Raw genomic sequence first — 7,566 nt, 5'->3', positions numbered from 1 at the left:
CTGTCATCTGTCATCTGTCATCTGTCATCTGTCATCTGTCATCTGTCATTTGTCATCTGTCATCTGTCATCTGTCATCTGTCATCTGTCATCTGTCATCTGTCATCTGTCATCTGACATCTGTCATCTGTAATCTGTCATATGTCATTTGTCATTTGTCATCTGTCATCTGTCAACTGTCATTTATCATCTGTCATCTGTCATCAGTCATCTGTCATTTGTTATCTGTCATCTGTTATCTGTCAATCGACAACTGTTATTTGTCTGCTTTCATTTGTCATCTGTCATCTGTCATCTGTCAACTGTCATCTGTCATATGTCATCTATCATCTGTCATCTGTCAACTGTTATCTGTCATGTGTCATGTGTCATCTGTCATGTGTCATCTGTCGTGTGTCATCTGTCATGTGTCATCTGTCATCTGTCATCTGTCATCTGTAATCTGTCATATGTCATTTGTCATCTGTCATCTGTCATGTGTCATCTGTCATCTGTCATGTGTCATCTGTAATCTGTCATATGTCATTTGTCATCTGTCATCTATCATGTGTCATCTGTCATCTGTCATCTGTCATCTGTCATCTGTCATCTGTCATCTGTCATTTGTTATCTTTCATCTGTCATCTGTCAATCGTCAACTGTTATTTGTCATCTTTCATCTGTCATCTGTCATCTGTCATCTGTCATCTGTCATCTGTCATTTGTTATCTGTCATCTGTCATCTGTCAATCGTCAACTGTTATCTGTCATCTTTCATCCGTCATCTGTCATCTGTCATCTATCAACTGTCATCTGTCACTTGTCATTTGTCAGGTGTCATATGTCATCTGTCATCTGTCATCTGTCTTCTGTCATCTATCAACTGTCATCTGTCATCTGTCACTTGTCTTTTGTCAGCTGTCATATGTCATCTGTCATCTGTCATCTGTCTTCTGTCATCTGTCATATGTTGTCTGTCATCTGTCATCTGACATCTGTCATCTGTCATCTGTCATCTGTCATCTGTCATCTGTCATGTGTCATCTGTCATCTGTCATGTGTCATGTGTCATCTGTCATCTGTCATGTGTCATCTCTCATCTGTCATCTGTCATCTGTCATCTGTCATCTGTCATCTGTCATCTGTCAGTTGTCATCTGTCATATGTCATCTGTCATATGTCATCTGTCATTTGTTATCTGTCATCTGTCATTTGTCAGCTGTCATATGTCATCTGTCATCTGTCTTCTGTCATCTGTCATCTGTCATCTGTCATCTGTCATCTGTCATCTGTCATCTGTCATCTGTCATGTGTCATCTGTCATCTGTCATCTGTCATCTGTCATCTGTCATCTGTCATCCGTCAGCTGTCATCTGTCATCTGTCATCTGTCATCTGTCATCTGTCATCTGTCATCTGTCATCTGTCATCTGTCATCTGTCATCTGTCATCTGTCATCTGTCATCTGTCATCTGTCATCTGTCATCTGTCATCTGTCATCTGTCATCTGTCATGTGTCATCTGTCATCTGTCATGTGTCATCTGTCATATGTCATCTGTCATGTGTCATCTCTCATCTGTCATCTGTCATCTGTCATCTGTCATCTGTCATCTGTCATCTGTCATGTGTCATCTTTCATCTGTCATGTGTCATCTGTCATCTGTCATGTGTCATCTCTCATCTGTCATCTGTCATCTGTCATCTGTCATCTGTCATCTTTCATCTGTCATCTGTCATCTGTCATCTGTCATGTGTCATCTGTCATCTGTCATGTGTCATCTGTCATCTGTCATCTGTCATGTGTCATCTCTCATCTGTCATCTGTCATCTGTCATATGTTTTTTGTCATCTGTCATCTGTCATGTGTCATCTGTCATCTGTCATCTGTCATCTGTCATCTGTCATCTGTCATCTGTCATCTGTCATCTGTCATCTGTCATCTGTCATCTGTCATCTGTCATCTGTCATCTGTCATCTGTCATCTGTCGTCTGTCATCTGTCATTTGTTATCTGTCATCTGTCATTTGTCAGCTGTCATATGTCATCTGTCATCTGTCTTCTGTCATCTGTCATCTGTCATCTGTCATCTGTCATCTGTCATCTGTCATCTTTCATCTGTCATCTGTCATCTGTCATCTGTCATCTGTCATCTGTTATCTGTCATCTGTCATCTGTCATCTGTCATCTGTCATGTGTCATCTGTCATCTGTCATGTGTCATCTGCCATCTGTCATCTGTCATGTGTCATCTCTCTTCTGTCATCTGTCATCTGTCATCTGTCATCTGTCAGTTGTCATCTGTCATATGTCATCTATTAGCTGTCATCTGTCAACTGTTATCTGTCATTTGTCATCTGTCATCTGTCATCTGTCATCTGTCATCTGTCATCTGTCATCTGTCATCTGTCATCTGTCATCTGTCATCTGTCATCTATCATCTATCATCTGTCATCTGTCAACTGTTATCTGTCATGTGTCATCTGTCATCTGTCATATGTCATCCGTCATCTGTCATCTGTCATGTGTCATCTGTCACCTGTCATCTGTCAGCTGTCATTTGTCATCTGTCATCTGTCATCTGTCATCTGTCATCTGTCATCTGTCATCTGTCATCTGTCATGTGTCATCTGTCATCTGTCATGTGTCATCTGTAATCTGTCATATGTCATTTGTCATCTGTCATCTATCATGTGTCATCTGTCATCTGTCATCTGTCATCTGTCATCTGTCATCTGTCATTTGTCATCTGTCATTTGTCATCTGTCATCTGTCATCTGTCATCTGTCATCTGTCATCTGTCATCTGTCATCTGACATCTGTCGTCTGTCATCTGTCATCTGTCATCTGTCATCTGTCATTTGTCATCTGTCATTTGTCATCTGTCATCTGTCATCTGTCATCTGTCATCTGTCATCTGTCATCTGTCATCTGTCATCTGTCATCTGTCATCTGTCATCTGTCATCTGTCATCTGTCATCCGTCATCTGTCATCTGTCATCTGTCATCTGTCATCTGTCATCTGTCATCTGTCATCTGTCATCTGTCATCTGTCATCTGTCATCTGTCATCTGTCATCTGTCATCTATCATCTGTCATCTGTCAACTGTTATCTGTCATGTGTCATCTGTCATCTGTCATATGTCATCCGTCATCTGTCATGTGTCATCTGTCATCTGTCATCTGTCATGTGTCATCTCTCATCTGTCATCTGTCATCTGTCATATGTTTTTTTTCATCTGTCATCTGTCATGTGTCATCTGTCATCTGTCATCTGTCATCTGTCATCTGTCATCTGTCATCTGTCATCTATCATCTGTCATCTGTCAACTGTTATCTGTCATCTGTCATCTGTCATCTGTCATCTGTCATCTGTCATCTGTCATCTGTCATCTGTCATCTATCATCTGTCATCTGTCAACTGTTATCTGTCATCTGTCATCTGTCATCTGTCATCTGTCATCTGTCATCTGTCATCTGTCATCTGTCATCTGTCATCCGTCATCTGTCATCTGTCATCTGTCATCTGTCATCTGTCATCTGTCATCTGTCATCTGTCATCTGTCATCTGTCATCTGTCATCTGTCATCTGTCATCTGTCATCTGTCATCTGTCATCTATCATCTGTCATCTGTCAACTGTTATCTGTCATCTGTCATCTGTCATCTGTCATGTGTCATCTGTCATCTGTCATGTGTCATCTGTCATCTGTCATCTGTCATGTGTCATCTCTCATCTGTCATCTGTCATCTGTCATATGTTTTTTGTCATCTGTCATCTGTCATGTGTCATCTGTCATCTGTCATCTGTCATCTGTCATCTGTCATCTGTCATCTGTCATCTGTCATCTGTCATCTGTCATCTGTCATCTGTCATCTGTCATCTGTCATCTGTCATCTGTCATCTGTCATTTGTCATCTGTCATCTGTCATCTGTCATCTGTCATCTGTCATCTGTCATCTGACATCTGTCATCTGTAATCTGTCATATGTCATTTGTCATTTGTCATCTGTCATCTGTCAACTGTCATTTATCATCTGTCATCTGTCATCAGTCATCTGTCATCTGTCATCTGTCATCTGTCATCTGTCATCTGTCATCTGTCATTTGTCATTTGTCATGTGTCATCTGTCATCTGTCATGTGTCATCTGTCATATGTCATCTGTCATCTGTCATCTGTCTTCTGTCATCTATCAACTGTCATGTGTCATCTGTCACTTGTCATTTGTCAGCTGTCATATGTCATCTGTCATCTGTCATCTGTCTTCTGTCATCTGTCATCTGTCATCTGTCATCTGCCATATGTCATCTGTCATCTGTCTTCTGTCATATGTCACCTGTCATCTGTCATCTGTCATCTGTCATGTGTCATCTCTCATCTGTCTTCTGTCATCTGTCATCTGTCATCTGTCATCTGTCAGTTGTCATCTGTCATATGTCATCTATCATCTGTCATCTGTCATTTGTTATCTGTCATCTGTCATTTGTCAGCTGTCATATGTCATCTGTCATCTGTCTTCTGTCATCTGTCATCTGTCATCTGTCATCTGTCATCTGTCATCTGTCATCTGTCATCTGTCATCTGTCATCTGTCATCTGTCATCTGTCATCTGTCATCTGTCATCTGTCATCTGTCATCTGTCATCTGTCATCTGTCCTCTGTCATCTGTCATCTGTCATCTGTCATCTGTCATCTGTCATCTGTCATTTGTCATTTGTCATGTGTCATCTGTCATCTGTCATGTGTCATCTGTCATATGTCATCTGTCATGTGTCATCTCTCATCTGTCATCTGTCATCTGTCAACTGTCATGTGTCATCTCTCATCTGTCATCTGTCATCTGTCATCTGTCATCTGTCATCTGTCATCTGTCAGTTGTCATCTGTCATATGTCATCTGTCATCTGTCATTTGTTATCTGTCATCTGTCATTTGTCAGCTGTCATATGTCATCTGTCTTCTGTCATCTGTCATCTGTCATCTGTCATCTGTCATCTGTCATCTGTCATCTGTCATCTGTCATCTGTCATCTGTCATCTGTCATCTGTCATCTGTCATCTGTCATCTGTCATCTGTCATCTGTCATGTGTCATCTGTCATCTGTCATGTGTCATCTGTCATCTGTCATGTGTCATCTCTCATCTGTCATCTGTCATCTGTCATATGTCATTTGTCATCTGTCATCTGTCATGTGTCATCTGTCATCTGTCATCTGTCATCTGTCATCTGTCATCGGTCATCTGTCATCTGTCATGTGTCATCTGTCATCTGTCATCTGTCATCTGTCATCTGTCATCTGTCATCTGTCATCTGTCATCTGTCATCTGTCATCTATCATCTGTCATCTGTCAACTGTTATCTGTCATGTGTCATCTGTCATGTGTCATATGTCATCTGTCATGTGTCATCTGTCATCTGTCATCTGTCATCTGTAATCTGTCATATGTCATTTGTCATCTGTCATCTGTCATCTGTCATGTGGCATCTGTCATCTGTCATCTGTCATCTGTCATCTTTCGTCTGTAATCTGTCATCTGTCATGCGTCATCTGTCATCTGTCATGAGTCATCTGTCAAGTGTCATCTGTCATTTGTCATCTGACATCTGTCGTCTGTCATCTGTCATCTGTCATCTGTCATCTGTCATCTGTCATCTGTCATCTGTCATCTGTCATCTGTCATCTGTCATCTGTCATCTGTCATTTGTCATCTGTCATCTGTCATCTGTCATCTGACATCTGTCATTTGTCATCTGTCATCTGTCATCTGTCATATGTCATCTGTCATCTGTCAGTTGCCATCTGTCATATGTCATCTGTCATGTGTCATCTCTCATCTGTCATCTGTCATTTGTCATCTGTCATCTGTCATCTGTCATCTGTCATCTGACATCTGTCATGTGTCATCTGTCATCTGTCATCTGTGATATGTCATCTCTCATCTGTCATCTGTCATCTGTAATCTGTCATCTGTCATGTGTCATCTGTCATCTGTCATCTGTCATCTGTCATCTGTCATCTGTCATCTGTCATCTGTCATCTGTCATCTGTCATCTGTCATCTGTCACCTGTCATCTGTAATCTGTCATTTGTCATGCGTCATCTGTCATGCGTCATCTGTCATGTGTCATCTGTCATCTGACATCTGTCGTCTGTCATCTGTCATCTATCAACTGTCATGTGTCACCTCTCATCTGTCTTCTGTCATCTGTCATCTGTCATCTGTCATCTGTCATCTGTCATCTGTCATCTGTCATTTGTCATTTGTCATGTGTCATCTGTCATCTGTCATGTGTCATCTGTCATATGTCATCTGTCATCTGTCATCTGTCTTCTGTCATCTATCAACTGTCATCTGTCATCTGTCACTTGTCATTTGTCAGCTGTCATATGTCATCTGTCATCTGTCATCTGTCTTCTGTCATCTGTCATCTGTCATCTGTCATCTGCCATATGTCATCTGTCATCTGTCTTCTGTCATCTGTCACCTGTCATCTGTCATCTGTCATCTGTCATGTGTCATCTCTCATCTGTCTTCTGTCATCTGTCATCTGTCATCTGTCATCTGTCAGTTGTCATCTGTCATATGTCATCTATCATCTGTCATCTGTCATTTGTTATCTGTCATCTGTCATTTGTCAGCTGTCATATGTCATCTGTCATCTGTCTTCTGTCATCTGTCATCTGTCATCTGTCATCTGTCATCTGTCATCTGTCATCTGTCATCTGTCATGTGTCATCTGTCATCTGTCATCTGTCATGTGTCATCTCTCATCTGTCATTTGTCATCTGTCATATGTCATTTGTTATCTGTCATCTGTCATGTGTCATCTGTCATCTGTCATCTGTCATCTGTCATCTGTCATCTGTCATTTGTTATCTGTCATCTGTCATCTGTCATGTGTCATCTGTCATCTGTCATCTGTCATCTGTCATCTGTCATCTGTCATCTGTCATCTGTCATCTGTCATCTGTCATCTGTCATCTGTCATCTGTCATCTGTTATCTGTCATCTGTCATCTGTCATGTGTCATCTGTCATCTGTCATCTGTCATGTGTCATCTCTCATCTGTCATTTGTCATCTGTCATATGTCATTTGTCATCTGTCATCTGTCATGTGTCATCTGTCATCTGTCATCTGTCATCTGTCATCTGTCATCTGTCATCGGTCATCTGTCATCTGTCATGTGTCATCTGTCATCTGTCATCTGTCATTTGTTATCTGTCATCTGTCATTTGTCAGCTGTCATATGTCATCTGTCATCTGTCTTCTGTCATCTGTCATCTGTCATCTGTCATCTGTCATCTGTCATCTGTCATCTGTCATTTGTTATCTGTCATCTGTCATCTGTCATCTGTCATCTGTCATCTGTCATCTGTCATCTGTCATCTGTCATCTGTCATCTGTCATCTGTCATGTGTCATCTGTCATCTGTCATGTGTCATCTGCCATCTGTCATCTGTCATGTGTCATCTCTCATCTGTCATCTGTCATCTGTCATCTGTCATCTGTCAGTTGTTATCTGTCATATGTCATCTATTATCTGTCATCTGTCAACTGTTATCTGTCATGTGTCATCTGTCATCTGTCA

The sequence above is a fragment of the Condylostylus longicornis genome, unplaced genomic scaffold (assembly GCF_029603195.1).
Source record: "Condylostylus longicornis isolate FDR11 unplaced genomic scaffold, ASM2960319v2 ptg000090l, whole genome shotgun sequence".
NCBI lineage: Eukaryota > Metazoa > Arthropoda > Insecta > Diptera > Dolichopodidae > Condylostylus > Condylostylus longicornis.
The sequence above is the reverse complement of the archived record's forward strand: the minus strand, read 5'-3'. Positions refer to the sequence as shown.